Source organism: Argiope bruennichi, chromosome 5, assembly GCF_947563725.1.
Source record: "Argiope bruennichi chromosome 5, qqArgBrue1.1, whole genome shotgun sequence".
Classification (NCBI taxonomy): Eukaryota; Metazoa; Arthropoda; class Arachnida; order Araneae; family Araneidae; genus Argiope; species Argiope bruennichi.
The window spans coordinates 43,901,666-43,923,393 of NC_079155.1; the positions used below are offsets into that span (position 1 = coordinate 43,901,666).

General features: G+C 29.7%; 1 non-coding gene across 1 annotated transcript; it reads left to right on the forward strand.

The window, feature by feature from the left end:
- The first annotated feature begins 9,009 nt into the window (after nucleotides 1-9,009).
- On the forward strand, nucleotides 9,010-9,082 carry Trnav-aac (transfer RNA valine (anticodon AAC)). Its single transcript has one exon. It is a non-coding gene; the product is annotated as a tRNA-Val (tRNA).
- Nucleotides 9,083-21,728: the final 12,646 nt, after the last annotated feature.

A 21,728-nucleotide genomic window follows, 5' to 3' on the forward strand; every position in this document is an offset into this window, starting at 1 on the left:
TAAAATCGTATATGTATTTTGGATACATTTGTTTCAGATTAATTGAAACCAAAATTTGGCATAGAACTACAGTTGTACTCACAAGAACACATATCAAATTTTATATGTTGTTGTACACTTAATTTTATGTATCGTGTTTGAAATATCTTGTTTACATTATGCGAAAATACAGACCTACGAACGGTCAGCCCCTAGAGGTATTGATTTCCAAACTTGAAGCGCATCTACATTATATATGCTAAACCTGAATACTTAATTCTATCAGTCTAACTCTTCATGGTTCGTAATTATTGTGTTAACTAGTATTGGGACAGGCCTACTTTTGTTGAACAGATTTCAAACAAAATTTGATAGAAAGTTATAATATATATCAAATTCCATCCTTCTAATTGAAAGTGTGTTTGAGTTATCGAATTTACAGACAGACTGAGTGACAGACAGACATAATTCCACTAATATGTCTTTTGGATTCAGAGAGTTTTAAAACGCGAGAATTTGTGTGAATGCCTTTTTCGATTTTTTTAAAATTTCTTTACCATTACAATACTTTGTATACGTCATACACGAGAAAGCAAAAAGCTAAATTTTATGTAGAAGTTCAAAAAATATCGTTCAATACACTTTAACATGAGCAACATTTGTCGAAAGGATATCAAGTCTGCACTTGATTTTCCATCAGTTATTGTCAAGCAATTATTGAATCACAGTAGTTATTCCTGTGATGATTCGATTTCTTAATTCTGTGACATTTCGAACGTTTATGGCATAAACTCGGTTCTACAAGCATCCCTAGGAAAAATAAGTCGAGAGAATGAGGAGGCCATGAAAATGGTCTTTTTCTAATTCACCGAGAAAATAATCCTTGGAAAGATTTCATCGAGGAATTCGGTCACACGACTTTCTTGATACAAATCATATCCAGTTTCTCAAAACTGTTTTAACCATATTTTAATTGATTGTCCCATTTCTGGGGGTTTATGAAATTCACGTCTTTTAATTATTTTCTTAAATTTCAATTGGGCCACGGTGACGTGATGGTAAGGTCTCGGCTCGTAAGCCATAGGGATTCAGGTTCGAGGCCCGATTCCACCGAAAAACCGTCGTGTAAGCGGCTCTATTGCACGTTAATTCCATCTGGGCCATACGTCATCCCACTGATGTGATGTGGAGAAGGGGTGCCTGCTCAGGTGTCGTCCTTGCCATCTGACCAAGGTTCAAAATGACGAGATCTGTTCTAAAATAGCCCTAGAAGTGCTTTACAATGGGATGTTAATATAACTAAACTAAACTTAAATATCATTTCCGATATCCAAAGAAGGCCTATTGCTTTTTCGCTGAATGACGCTGTTTTTTCTGTTATTTGTCAACAAGCACGTTTGCTTTTTGTCATTATAAAAATGCAAACAAATGAAATTCTTTCAAAAAAAGAGTTACATCGATATAATTAATTTTCCTAACACTTAGTAAAATTTTCAATTTGATTTTGTTTTACGGTGAATAATTTATGTGGGATAGGTTTTTAGTTCCACCGAATGGCAACACGCCTAATAATTGTGACGTCAAAAAGCCTAACACTTTCTTTCCTCTCTTGGAAGAGAATTGAAAAGCGGATATCGACGAAAGGAATAGCAGATTTGCGAGCAAGCAACTGGGGTCGCTCGGCTAAGAAGGGGCCTCAAGCAGCTTGTTTCAAAATTTTATTCTCCTACTTGCAAAATAAATTCTTAAAAATAACGAATTCTATGAATTATAAAATATTAGGGTATTATTAACACTTTATTAAGTATAATTGGCCAAGTTCCTATATATCTCATCATGTTCACTTAGTTATTAGATATTTATAAATTCAATACTGTAGTGATGTGCTGTGGTTTTCTAAAGAACTGCCCGGTTTTAAGATTAGTTTAGTTATATTAGCGTCCCGTTTGAAGCAACACTAGGGCTATTTTGGGACGGACCTCGTAATTTTGAACCACGGTCAAATGACGAGGGCGACACCTGAGCTGGCACCCTCTCACCACACCACACCACACCAGCGGGAGGACGATTGGTCAGGACGGATTTAACGTGCAACAGACCCCCTTACACGATGGTTCTTCGGTGGAATCGGGTCTCGAACCTGAAACCTTCCGGTTCCGAAGCCGATACCTTACCACCAGGCCACCGCGGCCACCCGGTTTTAAATACAATATTTTTAATCTTCACAAACACAGCTACACTATAAAATTCACAAACACTTATTACTACAGATACACATAGAAAATTAGATTAAAGAAAGCAGTATGGTGGAGGGATTCCACCGTTTCCAGCCGAAAGCATTCGGCGTTAGCGCAAGGGTTGCGCATGGGGAAAAAGTCGACCTCAGGATGCAGGTCTGCCGTTCAACTACCTGTCTTCTTTAAAACGCCACAAGGGGGCGCTCTCTGTTCAAGGGGAAAAAGAGGTGCTACAATACTATTTTTCAATACTATTGTACACAAATATGGATACCAGTCAACAGTCATAACAGATAAATAAAAATAAATACATACCCATAGAGTTAATAAAATAAAAAAGCATTTATCTAAAATAAATTATTTGAATGTTGAAAATGGGCTGAAATAGGAAACTTAATTGAACCATTTTATTGAACGATGAATCTCATTCTGTGCTTTGCCTAGGGGTCGAAAATTATTTAAATCTGACACTGGATGAAAGTTATCTTTAACGATTTGATTTTTATTGCTAAACTTAATAATTCTTTTTCTTTTTTCATTTTAATTGTTCTCATCCTAAATGTCATGTATGTCCTTTAGTTATAAATCAAAACATTCGAAAGGCTACATCATTTTTTCTTCATCTAATTTCCCACGCACACCCACATTTATGGACACGCTGTTCTCTGATATATCAAAAGTAGCATGTTAATTTAGTTCAGTATTAACATATCATAAAGAGCATATAAAAGCATTAACATAGCATATATCATATTTTATTGAGAAAAAAAAATGAGAAAAATAAAAGTTTTCTAGCTGAAAGTTACTAGTGATAAAGAAAACGAACTCGGCATGTCTGTTCAACAAAATTTCTCTGCCACCAAACGTCTTAAAATCGTTTTTCTATTGCATCCACGATTAACATGATAACGCTTTTAAGTTGGAATAATATGTGATGCTATCGTTCTAATCGATAATTGCATCGCCTATCTTTCGTATGAGTTAATAATCGTTATCATACGTGATCTAAAATCAGTCTACTTCTAATCGATATAATAGTTTATTTAAAGATCATTAAGCCTGGAGCTATCATGTTGTTATATTTTATGCGGCGCGTGTTCAATAAGAAAGGGTTTCTCAAAATTGAGAAGCTAATGGTGAAGAAAGATTATATCTAAAATCGATCGATATTAGATATATCGATGATTTTTAAACTCATGAATTAAAAATTAGTATGAAAAGGGTATGTATTAATACGTAACTAGCTAGACATTTGGGATTAGACTGGCAATGAGACACTGTTTTCCCTGTCTTTGACTCTTTGACCTGAAAGATTTATTCATTTTCCCATTTTTTACTTTCTCGTATTCGTAGTGTAGAGAAAATAAAGTAATCAACAAAAAATTCGAAATTTTGACGAATCTCCACGTTTTGTACCCCCCTGAGTTCAAAAAACACATTTTTAGAAAATGTCCGGCTGTCTGTCTATGACAAATATAACTCAAAAACCCTTTTGAGGTAGACAGATGAAATTTAGTGTACGGTCTTTAAACCAGATTTGCAGATTTCTGTAAAATTTTCAGTAAAATCCGTTCAAAGGAAATCCATCTCTCCGGCTGTTCGAATATGAATTATTACAATAACTACAAAAAGAAGAGATTTAGTAGATAAAATGCGGTGCGCAAATTTAATATCATTAGACATTTATCAAATTTTGAGCTAAATTCAACATCGGTTTGATTGTCTGTTAGTCTGTACTTTCAAAAATACGTAAATGCGACAGTGACTTAAATATTTCAAATTTGTATGGGATTTTAGGACTGCAAGAGCAGTTTTGTGTCAATTTTTTTTTTCAATCGGTCGAGAAAAACGCGTCTAAAACTCAAATTAGATTTTTGCATACTATTAACGCATTCAAGAGATTCATCGCCGATTAACTCGCCAAGGATGAGAAGATAAATTCAGTAAAAATTCTAAATTCACGCCAAAAGTTTATATTTTGTGACTGTTGTACGCCAATATCATGTAAGGCCAAGTTCATTAGAGAATATACGAGGCAGTTTTTGCGAGACCCCCACACCCGCTGGTTATTATTTATAAATATATAATTCATGAAATTAAAAAAAAAAATTAAACATTGAGTATATTTAATTTCTTAATTATAACTCTCTTTAATTTTTTATAATACATAGTTCACATACATAGTACATTAATACATAGTTCATGAAATTAAAAAAAAATTAAACATTGAGTATATTTAATTTCTTAATTATAACTTTCTTTGATTTTTTTTTTAAATGAGGATTAGCTGAATTTTTTTTGAAATAATAATTAAATTAACCTTATGGGGGATTTTTGATTTTTAAATTTTTACTATTCATAAAATATGATTATTTTAATTTCTTTTAATTAAATTTTTGAATTCTGCATTGCCTGATGATGATTTCTGCGTAACTTACTTTGGTTCTTTTTAATTAATTTAGAATAACTTAATAATTAATTAGTTAAAAAATAATAATTATTACATTTTTATTTGATTATAAGAAATGACTTTTATTAAATAATCTACTAATTTTTAATCAAAAATGATAATAACTTTTTTATTAACTTTGTAGAATTACTTTTCCTACATATTTTAGATTTGTTTATAAAAATTTACACAACTGCAAAAAATAAATAAATAAATAAAAAATATTGAAAATTATAAGTTTAAATAAGTAAATTCATTTGTAAGACTAAACATATTTAAACATTTAATAACGGTATTATTAAAAATGCTTGAAATGAAATGTATTTTTCTGCTTTCATTCGAGCAAATTTTAAGAGCAATAACATGAATCAGAATGTTGAACATTATCTTAACGATATCTTGCAATGTCTTTTGCTAATAAGGTTAATGATCGTATGACTGTCAAATCACACAATGATAGACACGGAAGAAAGATTCCTTATGGCGGATCTGACCCAGAATTCGACACAAATTCACAATTTTAATGCTGCTTTTCGTCCTCGATGTTAATTATCATTCACTTTGCACACTGATAAACTAATTAAATCAGAGTGTTTTCTTCATTATTTTATCCACTTTTGTTAGTAAAATAGTCGAAAAAATCATTTTGAAAACAAAGAATTTCATTCGAATGTATGAACAATTAATTGATATTTCCAATACTGCTCCAGATTAAATCCTTTCGTGTATAATATTTTTAATGTAAAAACAACCTTTATATAAAATAATATACAAAATACTTTTATAGTATGCTTTACTTTCTGCTTTTATATAAAATTATAATATCAATCGAACTAGGCAATTGATATTCGATTTGAAAAACTCTGATAGCTAATCTTCTGCTCCAGATTAAATCCTTTCGTGTATAATATTTTTAATGTAAAAACAACCTTTATATAGAATAATATACAAAATACTTTTATAGTCTGCTTTGATATAAAATTATAATATCAATCGAACTAGGCAATTGATATTCGATTTGAAAAACACTGATAGCTAATCTTCTTTAGTTATCATTCTTTGTTATATCGATACTTCAAACTTTGTTCACAAAAGCTAAAATGTATCCACACATTGCCAACTCCGAGTCGCCATTAAGGCACACAGAAAAATTTGAATGACAGGATTGCCGCGACAGCATTGAAAGGAACAAAGGTTGAATCCTAAGAGCCATCACCAGCCACGGCACCATATCTCCGGCGGAAGGCACGTTCCGTCATCGGTGGAGGGTTGTCGACCCCACACCATTTCTGAACCCACTTGAGTGCCGAGAACAACCACCATACCAGCAGTTTCTCATCTTCAAATCTGAAGTGACCCTAAGTGTGAGGTAATTGAAGTGCAAGAAAGATTTTCTTCGTTCGAACGATTGACTTATGATTGTTTTAAGCAGGTTAAATTGTTACTTTGAGACCAATAAAAACATAGGAAAAATATGTTTTAAAATAAAAGAGATTAAAAAAAAATAGTGTTAAAGTAGTTTATTTCAAAGATTTAGATTTAATTCAAGATTTTAAAAACATTTCCTAGAACAAATTATAATAAAAAGAATATTATCCATATGAAAGCATGAATACGAATACAAATATTTATAAATTATAAGACAAATTTTTCTGTATATTTATTTTTACTCATTTATTTCATTTATTTTAAATTTACTTATCTTATTGCTTTTGAATTTTTTAAAGAAGAATTTTTGTCTTGATTTGGCCCAAATTCATAAAATTTCATCTTTTAAATTTAAATAAACAACGCATTTTTTTTTTCTAAAACTCTCAGTTAGTTCCCTGATTTTAGAAAAGAGTAAGTAACATTTGTCTTTAGTTAGGTGATGAGAAATTTTGAAATATTTGAATTTCTGGCATTCGGTTTTCTGTAACAGGTGTTTTTTTCAACTACAAAATACTTATATTTTGTTCACGGAATTCTTCTTCTTATTATTGCTTTTTATTTTGGTTTAATAGAGATTTCTTATGCGATACGAATTTAGAAGAAATTTTGATAGAATAATAATAATATATAAGGCGCCTTTTACTTTTCAGTTTCGTTTTCATCAATCTTTTTTATTTCATCGTTAAGTTTCATATGAATTTGTAATCTCTCTGGAAAAAAATAAAAAAGAAATTTTTCTTTTTTTCTCACCCTTTCTCTATAAATAATCCCAATATCCACCTTTTTTTCTTTTTTCTTTTTAATTCTTATAGTTTGTGGACTTGTCCACACTTTTTTAATGCAATCTTATGTTCTAATAACGTAATTAGAACATTAAAATGAGTTTTTTTAATTATTTTTTTTTATTATCCACCTGCGACGAACTCGCAAAAGAACTTTTGTTTCAAAAAAATCTAATTGTTTAAGAGCTTTTTATTAAATGAAAGATACCACAAAAAATGCGAAAAACCCACAGTTCTAATTTCTTAAATCAATAGAATTACACTCCCCAAGACCCCGTCCCACAGAAATCGTCTGATAATTCATTAACCACACAAACGGTCAAACGATAATTAACACCTCGACACAAAAAAAGCCCAGTTCTTAATTCGATTATAAGCGAGCGTTGGAAAAAGAAAGCAAACGATTTCTTTTTCCGCTTGTGCAGTAATTGTCATCGATTACAATTCTCTGAGTGGCAGCGGGCGAATAAGAAATCCGTCCGTTATTAGCGGCGCCTCCTATCGGCTCGATCAGGTGCCTGACCTAAGTGTCACTGACCTTGAAGAGCAAGGTCGATCTCTCGCAATTCGCTCACTCCCACTGACGATCCTGTTGCATCTTTTGCTCTGCAGCTATTCAAATGAAAGCGCTCGTGAAGGTGCTATTTATTGAAATCGTTTGCTGTTATTATTTATTTATTTATTTCTCTTTCGTCACAGAGCTCATTTCATTAGCATCAGATGCCCGTGTTGCCATTTCGGTCATTGTAATGTCAGGTTGAAAGTTGAGTGAGCCTTCTTTCATTGTCAACATTTTTTCCGAATCGGGATTTTTGATACTTCTTCGATGGGATATTTCGCCCGGGGGAAAAATGTTTTCCGAAATTGATTTCGCGGAGTTTTTAAACGGGTTCAACGTTTTAAGGTGTTTTGTTTTCGGACATTTTTTTGTATTGTTAAAAGACTTTTTCACTTCAATTTTTTGAGATTTTATAGTTACAAAATTTATTCGTTTTTTGTTGAATGTTTGGGTTGCATTTTAGATGTGTACGGGGAAGGATATTCAAGTACAAAAGACATATATCTTTAGAGATCTCCGAAATATTTAGATTCTTTTTTGACATAGTTTCAGGATGTTTAATTTTGTGCGTTCATTTTGCATATACTTCTCTATGTAATGTATAAAAATGAATGTTTGTTTGTTCGTATTTTATGCACATCCGATAGCGATAAAATGTTACCAACTTATTGCTTGCATTTTCCGGAATGTTATAGTCATAGTATAATTATTATTTCTAAAGTAATAAAAGAATAAATATTACTTATACTTCTCCTTTATATATCAGTGAATGTATTCATTGTCGACAAGAAAATAAATATCATTCTTTCTATCTATAACTAAACAAGATAGCTATTGGAAATTTCAAACGATATTTCCAAAATTATTTCTTCTGGTACAGCAACGTGCCTTATGCCAGCTAGTTAATAAAAAGAAATAGGTGGGTGTTTGTTTTGATGCTCTACAGTTCAGATATTTGACTTAGAGTTAACAAACTAGCTTATATTATTTTAGAGGTTAAAATATGCAGTATGGAATGATAATTTTAAATTTTAAATTATAATTTTTATTAGTAAAAAATTAAGGAAATAGTGGCGTTTTTCCACGATAACTTCTAAAAATATTACAGCACAGAAATAAAATTTACATTTCTTCAAAATCAAAATAAAAGTCTTTTTAATGATACGCCAATATTAAATCTAATTTGCTGAAATGTATAATCCATATCTAAATTATAATTTATATTTGGAATTGTATCCTTTAAAAAAAGTTTTTTAACAAAATAATTTCTTGCCCTTTAATTTTTTTTTTTTTTTTTTTTGTTTTTTTTTACTTTTACTTTTATGCAAATAACGCTGTAAAATATTTTTAAAACTTTCTCTGAATTTTCATTATCTTTGTCAATTTTATCCATTTTTTTATTCAATAAATTTTCGGTTCAGATACTACTGCTCGTGTAGTCTTTTAATTTTCAAGTAAAACATCTACTCCAATGATTAATAAAATTTCACTTAAGATACATCTCACTTATTGTTCAAAGGCAAAAGTTGAATAGTAGCCAAGTTTTACAATAAGAAGGCGTTCATCTCTGTCGTACCCATGGTGTAGTGGTTATCACATCCGCCTAACACGCGGAAGGTCCCAGGTTCGAAACCTGGTGGGTACACAGCTTAATTTTTATTTTTTCCCCAAATATTTTTCAATTTTCGCGTATATGAGTCGGAAAAAAACCTGTATAAGGGCTGATATTATAATTTTTTTGAAAAAAAAAAAAGTCATTAAAAATATTTTTATTAGCCAAACAAAAGCAATTTTTTCATTTTAATTATTTTCCACTTTTCAGTCTTTAATTTAATATTCATCATTATAAATAACACGAATTTCAGAAATTAATTTTTCTTACATTCATTATAAGATGAGGCTACTAGTAAAATGACAAATTTAATTCAATTAATGCTTTAACTGATAATTAAAATCTTAATATAGCGTATTATCATCAAAAACACACAAGTGCGCAAAATTTCAAAACTCCAATACGTCAGAAATTAGCGAAAATTCCAACTGCAGAATTCCATCTTTTCATGTATAAAATAAGTTTAATAAAAATGTATATAAAAAACGCACTTTATGATTTCTCAGTGTTTTGAGATATTTTTCTCCCTAAGTGTTATTAGAATGACATACATATAGAAATGTAGGGAAAAGAAATAAACACTTTATTTTTAGAGGAAATTTGGCTGAGAAGAAGAGACTTTTGAAATTTTTACTTCGTTTTATTTCATCCCGGGAGGCATAATTTGTACAAGAAACAATCGAACTTAATAGATGCATCAGTCTACATCGCGACACAACAGCAAAAGAGAAAGAATTTTTTTCCTTCAGTGATTTCTCAACGAGATTTTGATAGGGATTTCCTTAACTCTTGTCGATTTAGGATAGGGAAACCTAGGCATCTTTTAAAGCATGTTATAAGAATTGGGGATTTTTATCTCTTCACTAGAAGTTTGAAAAAATGCTGAAATAATCAATTTTCTAGAATGCGTGTAGAATTAATTAAATAAAAAGTTTGAATTGGATCAGGGAATAAGAGAACATTTTAGAATGAATTAATATGTGGTTTTTTTTTAAGATAAAAATTAGGAAATTAATAAGGATTTAAATTAGATTAAGAGATATCATTCCATATATATGTAATAAAATATATAAATATATTTTTAACGAAATTACTAAAATAAAAAGAAATTAAAATTAAATACTTCATAAAATGTTAAGTTAAAAATTTGTTAGAAAAAAGTTATTAAAAGAAAGGCTCTCATAATGTGCACTGTTAAATGTCTAAATCCATCAATTATCTGGATAATTGTAGCCTGGATAACTGAAATGCGGATTAATAGAGTTCTTCGATATCCATATCCGTATGACAGATGCGCGTCTGTATAAATACACCAACGCTCGAGGGTGAAGAATTCGGTAGCGCAATTATTAACCAGCGATTAATAATAGTCACGTAGTCTTAAATGGGTCAACGACTTGCAAGTCATCCGACGACCAGGAGCTCCGAAACGGGTAGCACATGTGCAAAAAGACGTTCTATTTTTATTCCCTTGCCCCCTCCGTTGCTTCTGCTGAAAGGGAAAGGGGTGACTCGGAGGGGGTGGATGACCTGCTAACAGCTGCTGAAGGGAAAAGGAAAGGGTTGGGTTCCGCTAAAGGGGGAAGAGAATAAAATCGTTTAACTATGGAGATTGACTATAGCACCGAGCGAACAAGATTGGGTCAGTGCATTTTGCTATTACGTTTAACAATTTTGATTTAGCAGTGGTGTTTGTTAGAATAATATTAATATAAAATGATAAAATTTGAACAAAAATAATGCGTTGATTGGTTGAATCTAGAATAGGATCATAATATAAGCAAATGCTTGTCAAACTCGCATCGAGTTGTCATATCCAGTTTCTTTGCTGTTCAATTTAACCCTTTCTAGGGCCGTGGGAAGTATGCTTCCCACCAAATTTATCAATCTTTGTATGAAATTATGTAGGTTGTCATAAGTTCTGACATATTTTTTTAGTAAGTCAGAAACTTAGATGATTCAGTTCTTTATCTCAGACAAAATGATGTGTCTTGATTTGTTACTTAATTATGAATTAACCAAATTAATTAATAAATCAAATTAAATTTATCTAATAAGCTAAATGAATCCCTTTTCTTATTCTAATTTCAAGCCTAAAAATATTTTAACATAATATGACTAGAAAAAAATGGCCCTTTAAAGGGTTAATATAAACAATATGCAATATAAATTTTAATATTGTACTTTCTGTACTTTAATATTTAAAATTTATTACAATAATAACACATGATTATTGAAAATTTATTAATAATTATCACTTTTTTGGAATACTTTTTAAAATTTATTTCCATTTAACCTGTTAACTGGATATGACGAAATATTTCAAAGCAAAAGGAATCAAATATAAGTTAATTACCCGGTTAACAGGTTAATCGTTGGAACTTTTAACTTTAAATAATGAGCCTAAATATTTGACTATATGGTACAAATATTAAAATATTAATAAAATAAATTTAACAATTAATTAATTCTTGTTAAAAATTTCAAAACAATGCTCTTTCATGTTATTAATGAAACTGTTTTTTCCCCCTTTGAAAAAGTGTAATGACAGCATATATTAAGGTAAAACTTAATTTGCATCAAATACATTAGGAAATAATATGTTAGAAAATTCGATGCGAAATAAAGTTTGTATATTTTAAATCCTGGAAAAATAATTTTTTTTCGCTTTATAAGTAAAGCAATTTGTATTTTATTAATTCCTATAAAGCAAAAAAGCAACAACCAGGAACAAAAATTGCATGGTATTTTAGAATAGAGCCAAAGTTTCTTCACAATTCTGTATGCTACCTACTTATTGTAACTGTTATTTATGTATTTATTTTTGGTTTATGCATAAATTTAAATCACACTTATTTTATTTGTAAAGCATTTTCTATCGTCAAATTTATTTTTTATCGTTCTTATATGCAGCAACGAAGGAAAACTTTAAAAATAGTTCTTTAATTAAAAATCTGTATTTAAATAATGAAAACGATTTTCACTCCATTAATACTTTTATGTAATTTATTCGATAGAATCAGCTTTCCATTTATTTATTTATTTTAAGATTTTGCTTGAAATTACTTTTTGATTGAAATAATATTTACATTTATTATTTTGCTTTGCGTAAACCTTAAATGCATTTCTTTATAAAATTCCTATCATCCAGGGCCATCTTTTCCAATGGCTAAATGGATTGTTCCATTGTTTTCCAAGGAAATCTAAAAATTTATTATACTGCATTTTTTGTACCGCTAAATTTATTTATTTAATCATAATTTCAAATATGTTGAAAGCAAACATAAAATTAACTAGACATTCGCTCATTTTTAATGTTATTTTAAAATGTATATCAATTCAAAAAATATTCATAATAAAACAATTATTAGAAAATTTTAAAGTATTCGTTTAGGTTAAAAATTTTTGTTCAAAAATCGTGTTTTTTTTACTGTTTTATTTGAAAACCCGTTCTTTTATCTTCTCAAAGCTGTTTTTATTTTATGCCTACAGTAAATAGAAATGAAACATTTTTAAAGAATTTTACAGCTGAAAATAAAGCTGTAAACAATAATAAAAAGCATTTTTAAAAATCACTGTCTTTTCCCTATTTCGTTTCTTTTACTATATATTGGACATTATTTTGGAATATTTTCAGTATGAATTTTGTATGGCGTTTTTTTTAATTTTAGATGATTTTGAATCACTAAATGTTTTGATTTTCTACTGATGTTATAATTTTTAACAACAAATGCACGGACTGCATTTAAATTATGCATATGATAAATATTAGTTGATAACAATATATCCATGTTAGCTAACATGCATTTTCAAGTTCAAACAAACAAACAAAAAAAAAACCTGAAGAAATATCTATATCTGCTGATACCAACTTGATAGATTAGATTATCATTACAGAGTTTAAAAAAAAGAAAAGAAAAAAAATTACCAAAACTGAAAAATTTTAAAAATAAATTACAATTAAGAAAAGGTAGGAATGATTTACTAATTTAGGAAGTTTTGAAAAAAAAAAAATGTCCTTTTTTTCGATTTATTGAAAATTAAAAATATAAACTTTAAACTCCTTCTTCTCGAAATATGGTTTTCTCAATCTGAAATTTAGTATACGTTTAGTTTAGAAAACTGTTTAATGAACAAATCAAAATACAAGAGCAATGAGAAATTAAGATTCCGGAACTTAGTTTTCAGAGTTTTTGAAAAAAAAGTCAAATTTTATGCAGAAATTACTTTCAAATGTTTCAAAAAATAATAAAAAAAACTATAAAATAATTTTTTATGATGCATCAAGTTTTAACATAAATGTCGACACAGTCCTACACTTATAATCATAAAATCTCATACAAATTTCTTATATTTATGTCACGGCGTTTTTGAGTTATCGCGTTTATATGTTTCTCAAAGTACAGACCGACAAGACAGTCAACCCCGCTTTGGATTTGGCTCCAACATTATAGACATTTGGCTCTGACAATATAGATCTTAAATGTGTGTGTGCTGAATTTTATCTATTTAGCTCTCTTCTTTTTGTAATTATCATGTTAAATTATATTCAAACATCCGGACAGACAGACTTCCTCAGAACAGAACAGTAATCTGCAATTTCGGGGTAAAGACCGTATGCCAAATTTCATCCGTCTAGCTCAAAGCGTTTTTGCGTTATCTTTGTCACAGACAGACAGACGAACATTTTCCAAAAATGGATTTTTCGAACTCAGGAATGTGGAGAAAATTATCAAAATCCCGTGTTTGAATTTTTTAACGATCACAGTTTTTTTTTTCCTTCGTTTTTTTTTTTCATTTTGTATAAAATTTTTATCTACTTCATATACAAGAAAATGAATAAAAAAGGACGAAAAGTTTTAGATTGATTTCTCTTTAGAAATGAAGTTCATCTTCCACTTAAATTCTAACATTCGAAACAAAAAAAAAATCTTTGCTATTTCGCATATTTTCTCTGAAAGAAAGCCGCCAAATTCTTGTTATTTATTTATCCAGGCATCAAATGAAACCGTCTTCCACAAAATAAAAGTCCGTTCTTCGAGGCGATAATATTGTTATGAAAACATTTCCTAATAGTACACCGTCATAATACTCATAAAAATTCATCGCTTTCACAATGAACAGACATAACAACTCTGGGCAGAGAAATAAAAATTTATTAGCGACTTCCTGTTGCCATCGGTTTTTCGAAAATAAAAAGGGTAAAATGAGACCGATGATTTTACAAGGAGCAAGTTAAGGTCGCAGTTGAAAGAACGAAAGTGGTTTGATCAACAATAGCTAACGAGTTCGATTATTATGTGAGAAAAGAAGCAAACGAAAAAGAATTGGTTGTTTAGGTACAGCTCGTGATGTTGAACTATATTTTGAAATTAAATAAACACTTAAGGAGTATCATATGTTCATTTTTGATAAAAGCAGTAAAAGTAAACATACATTAATGAGAAAAATGAAAGATTTCTAAACAGGAAGTATCCGAATGCGAAAACAGAATACAGGTGAATGAAATATAAAGAACTTTCCATGAAAACGAATTAAATATAAAGAATGAAACAATAACAATCGGCTTGTAATGCTTTTGAGTCTGACAGGTTTCTTTTTAAAAGTTTTTTTATAAAATGATTTCAAATAATAAAATAGTAATTATTAAGTACAATCAAATTGACGTGATGCAAAAAACATCATTTTAATTATGGTATTATGACTTTCCCCCTTTTTTTTTCTGTTATTTTATAATATTCGTCCAAAATGAGGTATTTAGTTAAGAAAGTTCTGATGTTAAAAGAAATATTGATATGTTTCTTCTTTTATTGTTCTGTTTGTTAGCCACCTTTGATGACCAGTTTCTTAACTTAAATATTGATATCCATGATTGTTAAATCTAATTTGGAAAGAATAACTATTAAAAATTTATACAGGATTGGAAAAAGAGTTTAATGGAAATAGGAAATTTATATGAGAATGAATTGTTTTTTTAAAAGCTTGTTTTTGAAATAAAGCATTTTAATTAATTAATTTCTTTATTTTTGAATCAAAGATTGAGAATAAAATTTAAAAAATCCAACTGAGAACAAATACCTCAAAAAATTAAAAGACCAAAAGATTTGAAAAATATTTATATCAAAAAGATATGATGCTTTAAAAAAATTAACCTGAAAAGAAATTTTAAAAATTTATATTTATAAAACGCTAACGTACGCGGCACAAGAATCGAACTTATTACTAATTGTCGAATGGCAGCAATCAAATATAAACAAAACATCACATGAATTTCAGACAACTTCATTCATTAAACATTTTTACAGCTGTACTGAATCCAAAGCTTAGCTTAGCTAATTAATGGAGCTGCAAAATATTATTAGAAGTGTTCTGAAGATAATACGCCATGTCACCAAAGAGGACATTCAGTCAGAGGAAAGAAAATGTAAAAGAAATCAAGAAATAAGCTTTAAACAAAAAGTTCAATCAAGTGCAAAAATAGACTTCACCGCTGACAGATAAATAATCGTGATAAAAATTAACACAAAGGTATCGTGTCTCTCCAAGCATGTCAAAAGCGTGCCAATCAGCCAAAAACGGTTGAAGTGTAGTTTAGTGTGCCCCCGAATTTGTCGCCAATATGGTAACTCAAGGAAACGATCTTATAGCAACCGTAATGCTGCTTGGTTTACTGCTTTTTACAGTGGTTGAGTTGTACATAAACTACAACTATTTTGTGAAAAATGTTAAATTAAAAATAATAAGAAATATCAATTAAAGATTTTAATTTTGCATTATAATTAAAAGTTTTTTTTTTTTATTGCTAATAAGAAAGACACTCTAATGTTATTTTTAATGTGAATACGAACAGAAAATATTTATTCTTTTGCAATACTTAACTGCCGATATGTGTTTTAGAAATCGTCTGAATTATTAATTTAAAAAATCGTCTGCAATGGAATTCCTTGTACATTTCATTAATTCTTTTTCTAATCTGACGGTTCCCTTCATAAATCTTTATATCGTTAATTGTTCAAGAACAGATGTGTGATGAATGAAATGGCAGGAAATATTTTGAACCTGCAGAATGGATGAAGGGTGAGTGGAATATATATATTTTTTACGAGTTGATGAAGTTGGGAAAATGATGCTTAATTGAAATTTTGTAAGGAGAATGGTTTGATAACTTCTTTCTTCTGTTTTGATTATGTCGCTACGTTCAATGAGCTAGAGAAGCTACAAGGATCCAGCTCTCGCTGCTAGCAAAGCCGTAGGATGGTGTGTTTTTTTAAGTTAAAAAATTTTGCCCGGTGCCTTCTTTAGATGCCGAAGGCATCGCGTGCTCTAAATTACACTCTCTACTCAACAGACCGGCGCAGCCGTTTTGAAAAGATTCTTTATTTCAAAATTATTAAGATAAGCAGCGTCAGTGATCCCAAAAGTTAAAAAAAAAAATAAAAAAATCTCAGATAAAACAATATTTATCAATAAAGATCATAATTTTAATGCAGAAAGTGGTAACCGTAACTGTTTTGCAAAAACGTTTGTTTATTTTGTCTGTCATCTTTATTGGCGACTTGGCATCCTTGACGCAGCAAGGAGCACAATAAACTAACTACACTTTTACTCCAAAAACTCTCTAAATGTCTACAATCCTGGGTGTATACCAGAAATGCCAACAAAAGATATTTAAAGTTGCAATAAAAAATTGTCATGATTATATCTGGCGTGAGATTGCTCCAAAATGTTTCATTTTTGGCGTTCGTTTATTGATTTTAAGTCTAGCCGTAATCGTTACGACTTGCCTACGGAAATTGATACTCATATCTTTTAAAATAATTATAAGAATGCTTTTTGTATTATCTGAAGACTAAAAAAATTCAATTTTTAATTATATTAATTTCATTTCTGTCAATTTTTCATTTAATTTTAATAATATTTTTAATTCAATTTGATACACTGTCCGAAACAATGTTTTTATGAGATTCAAAATCTCTGTCAAAACATTCAAGCACGTACTTTTCTAATCATTCAATCCGTAATAGGATTTTCACTTTCACTTTTATTTGATATTACACTTTGTTATTTGTATTAAGCTGTTTTAATCGAATTCATGTGTTTTAGCCTTATCAAATTACAAAGTGAAATGTATTTTTATTAAAGAAATGCATCCATATTAATAATTTAACATCTAAAAGAATCAATAATCTTTGGGAGCAAACTGGTCGCCAAAGACGGCTAGTATCATGAAAAGTATTAAAATTATTATTTTAAAGAGCTAGCAGTATTTTTCAAATAGTAATTTTTTTTAAAGTAATTTCCTTTCCTTTTCTTTTTTTCTTTTTTCGTTAAAACGTCCAAAAGAAAAGACACTTAAAAGCTGCGAAATTAAGAAAGAAAATTAAAATTCGGTAAGGGGGAAAAAAGTAAAAAAAGTAAAAGTAAAGATTAAATGATTACATTATAATCTGTATTCAAATATCCATATCTTTTTTAATTTCATATGGAAAGAAAAATATACACATAGCATAAAAAAACATAATAATAATGCTTCAGCTATTCGGGAATATTTAGGCTATTAAAAAAAAAGGCTTGTAAAACAGAAATGAATACGAGGGACAACACATGTGAATCATAAAATCGTTTTCATATTTTGCTAGTACTTTTGTAGTGGGTAATACGGCGATGTTTACAGGCGGCTTGCCTCAACATCATTTAGAACGGCGATAAAATTGTTGAACTCACCAACTCCTCGTCGTCAACACATTCTCCAAAATCAACAGATGATAGTGGTTACTCAAAGAAAACACTGCGTCATAGTTATTGACTTCCACGTTCCGGTAATTTTATTTTCCCCTTTTCTCAAAACAACTGACAAAAAAAAAATCACATATTGAAAAGAATGAAAGTTGTTTTTTATTTTAACTCTACTTAAATAAATATCAGCTGCTGGTAACGATAATATTCGGCAAACGGAGAAAGAAAATCTTTGCTGTTGTTATTGGCCTGATTTAAAAAAAACAACGAAGAATGGGAGAATAAAGAAAGAAATTTGCGGTTATTTTAGAAATGATATTGCTAACACAGGTCTAGTCTGATTTTACTCAACTTAATTTCTTAACTGTTAGAGAGGAGCACATGCTTATAAATGGAGTAATGTTCTAAATGAGATCTAAAATTATATTTTACTAATTTATATTACATTCTTGTGAAATTACTTTCATAGTAGAGAAGACAATTTTACAAATACCACGCCTGAACCTTGTTGACAAAATCGATAATCGAAAATGAAGAATCCTGAATATTCAAGAATCTTAGTGATATCTTGACTAACAGCGAAGATACGAGCAATTAACAACGAAAATATAATTCATTAAGTTAGTTTCAGAATTTTTCCGTATAGAAATATGTACCATTTATCTGCAACAATTTAGAAATTAGATATTGGATGACGATTTAACGCCGTGCATATCAGCATTACAGGCAGACATTTACTTTATGAATATATGCATTAATAAAATCAAGTCACTGATACAATCATCTTATTAACTAACTTGGCTGCAGTTCCGTTATTGAAATGGTGATAATAATAATTACTACAGAATTAATTGTAGTAACATTCAGTTCCACAGCACCACTCCTCCCCCTCCCTTATACTAGCCACTTTTCAATATGATATGGCCTGATATGGAAACTGCTCTGTTAAAGGAATCGTCAATATTGTATGGGAAGCATATATTCCAGTTTCTAGCACGATTCGATACTTTCTATTTCTGTTCTATCTAATTTTGGGGTTAAATCTGACAAAATTTATATTATCGGTCCATATATGTGAACGCCTTAATTCAAATTACGATGAACTGAAGGAGTGAAATTTGGCATGTATTTTTGACTCCATAAATACATACCCGTGTCGAATATTAGATCTAATCTCACTAAGAGAAGATGCCCAAGTTGAATGTATATTCGATTCTCTTTATTTCAAGACGAAGTTAAACACGAAATCCGACTGTCGCATATTATAAGATCTTTGCTTTAATCAACTGGCAATTTTCATCTTACATTTCAAAATACTTTTTTAAATACTAAAGTTTTATGCGAAGTTAATCTTTTGTTATTATTATTTTACTAATATTATGAAAAAGTATTTGTTTCTATTTCTTTATTATTATTTAAAACTAGCCGCCTTTGGCGACCAGCCGGTTCGCCAATCTTAATGTTCATTAAAATTTTAATAATTAAATATTTTATGCAATTCCTACTTTAATAGCTTCTTCATCAAAATATTTTAAAACTTCAAATTTTGATTATCATATAATTTATTCATAATATTATAAAGGCCTTCAGTCATAACGTAATATGTATCTCTCTCATTTTCTGTTAGCACCCGTAGAATTTATGCTTTAAATTAAAGTGGAAAGAATTTATCTTCAATTAATATAATAATATTTTTTACTGAAACAAAGCATTTTTTTATAATCTGATTACTGAAAATAGAGTCACACAGTGTTTAAACTTTATGGACACTAAAGAATATCTTTTTAAATTTATGTAATATCTCAAGAGTTTGTCAACAAAATTTTCTTAGATTCATGATGAGCAGATCGATTCATTAACAATGTTTAAATTTAAATGCATCAAACACTAAGAAAATAAAACGAATCGTTTAAAATAAACGGTTGAAAACAGGTTTTAAAAAAACTACTTAAAAAACGATGTACTTAAAACTATAAGCATATACAAAAAATATATAACTAACATAAGTACAATTTACTTACAAAAGCATGCAACTAACCCAAAAATAATTTAAATCATCCATTGATAACGGTTGTCATGGCAACAATCAGAACAGAATGCGCATGCGTGAATTTTCTTAGCCAGTTACGTAACGCAAATACGTGATTTTTTCTACGCCAGTTGGGGTAACGCTATGCGGATTAGAAATTTTTAATTTCCTTTATTCTGTTTTATTTTAATTCAAAAGTACTTCAGAATGAATCTGAAAGATCGATTCATTAACAATGTTTCATTTTAAATGCATCAAACATTAAGAAAATAAACAGAATCGTTTGAAATAATCGGCCGAAAAATGTTAACCCTAGCCTCATTACTGTTGGGAGAAAAAAAAAACTGAAACCTTTCTCATTTGGCGGTGGGGGAAATAGAAGATTTTTTTGGCGGAAAAGTTGGCGGTGGGGAAAATGGAAGAGTTTTTGGCAGGAAAGTTAGTTTTTGATTAATAATTAAAATTCTAATTAAAAATTCGAAAAAAGGAACCCCAGGTGCACATTCCCGACCTCTAAGGTATACATGTACCAAATTTGGTAGCTGTAGGTCAAACGGTCTGGCCTGTAGAGCGCCAACACACACACACACACACATTCAGCTTTATTATAAGTATAGATTACGAGTGCATTTTTTAAAAATTCTATAATGACCCCAAACTGCCAATATGCACATTTGTACATAATATTATTAAAGCAACTGTACCGAATTTATAAATATTCTAATAACTAAATAAAAGTAATGAAACACATAGGAATCTAATTTATTATATTTTTAAAGCGTTAATATTATTCTAATATCGTATTATTCACAGGTATTATGTTTTTACAAACATTTATTTGGCAAAAAAAAGTTTCTTTTTTTTTAATTCGACCTGCTTGAACACACCTGTCAACCTAGTGGACCTAGGCAGCTGCTTAGTCAGATTTCCACTATTGAATACGCCGTATTGCGTAACTGTACAAGAGGTTGGTGGGAGGATGCAGTAGCTGAGTTGACCTGAGAGCATCATCTAAATCAGGAATTTCCAAATTGTAAATCCGGACCTTTTAATGGGTTGCGACAAGATATGGGCTTAAAATCTTCATCCCGCCATATGGGAGTAACATTGGCAAAATAAAAATGGCGCAATATGCAAACAAGCGGCTCATGCCGAATGACACGAAATGAAAAAAACATAACAAGTTCATTTTCAACTAGCTGGTAGCATTTATATAAAAAAATGACTTTTTACAAACGATATTTGTCGTCAATTTATGGCTCCTCTTAAGATTATATTTTCTATGCTGTAACTCCAATCTCACACTCCAAATCAGAAATTCCTTTTTTGGAATGAAGGTTCAATAGTTCAATTAGAAATATCTTTAATTTCGAAGCAATCATTATCATTTGTACATTTGGTACATTATCATTTTGTAAGCTTTTATTACGTTTAATCATAAAATGCTTTTTCATTTCGAAACTCTTTTTTTGGCCTATAAAAGTTATTTGTCGAAAAAATTAAGTCCGCTGCCATGGAAAAAAGGGATCGCAATGTATAAAATTGTGGGTACTACTCTGGATGTATCAGAATTATTCTAGACATTTTGATTCTTTAACGACTTCCTGAATCAACTAGGAAGGTTTTGCTTAGTAAAGAGCATATATTAGTTAAATCGTTCAGAACAAAGGGTCATAAATTTTCAGAGCCAATGCACTAATTTACATTCCAATAATATTAAAATGGATTTCACAGTCAAAAATAACTTCAATAAGAAATGGTTTGTTTAGTGTTTGTGGTTTTAAATAATTGAAGCATCTAACTATTCGTTTAATAGCGATAAATGCAGAGTGGCCTTAGTGGCTTATGTTTATAAATAGTAAGTTAAACCATGCATTTAAAGAATTTAGAAAATGGACTAATCTGAACAAATGC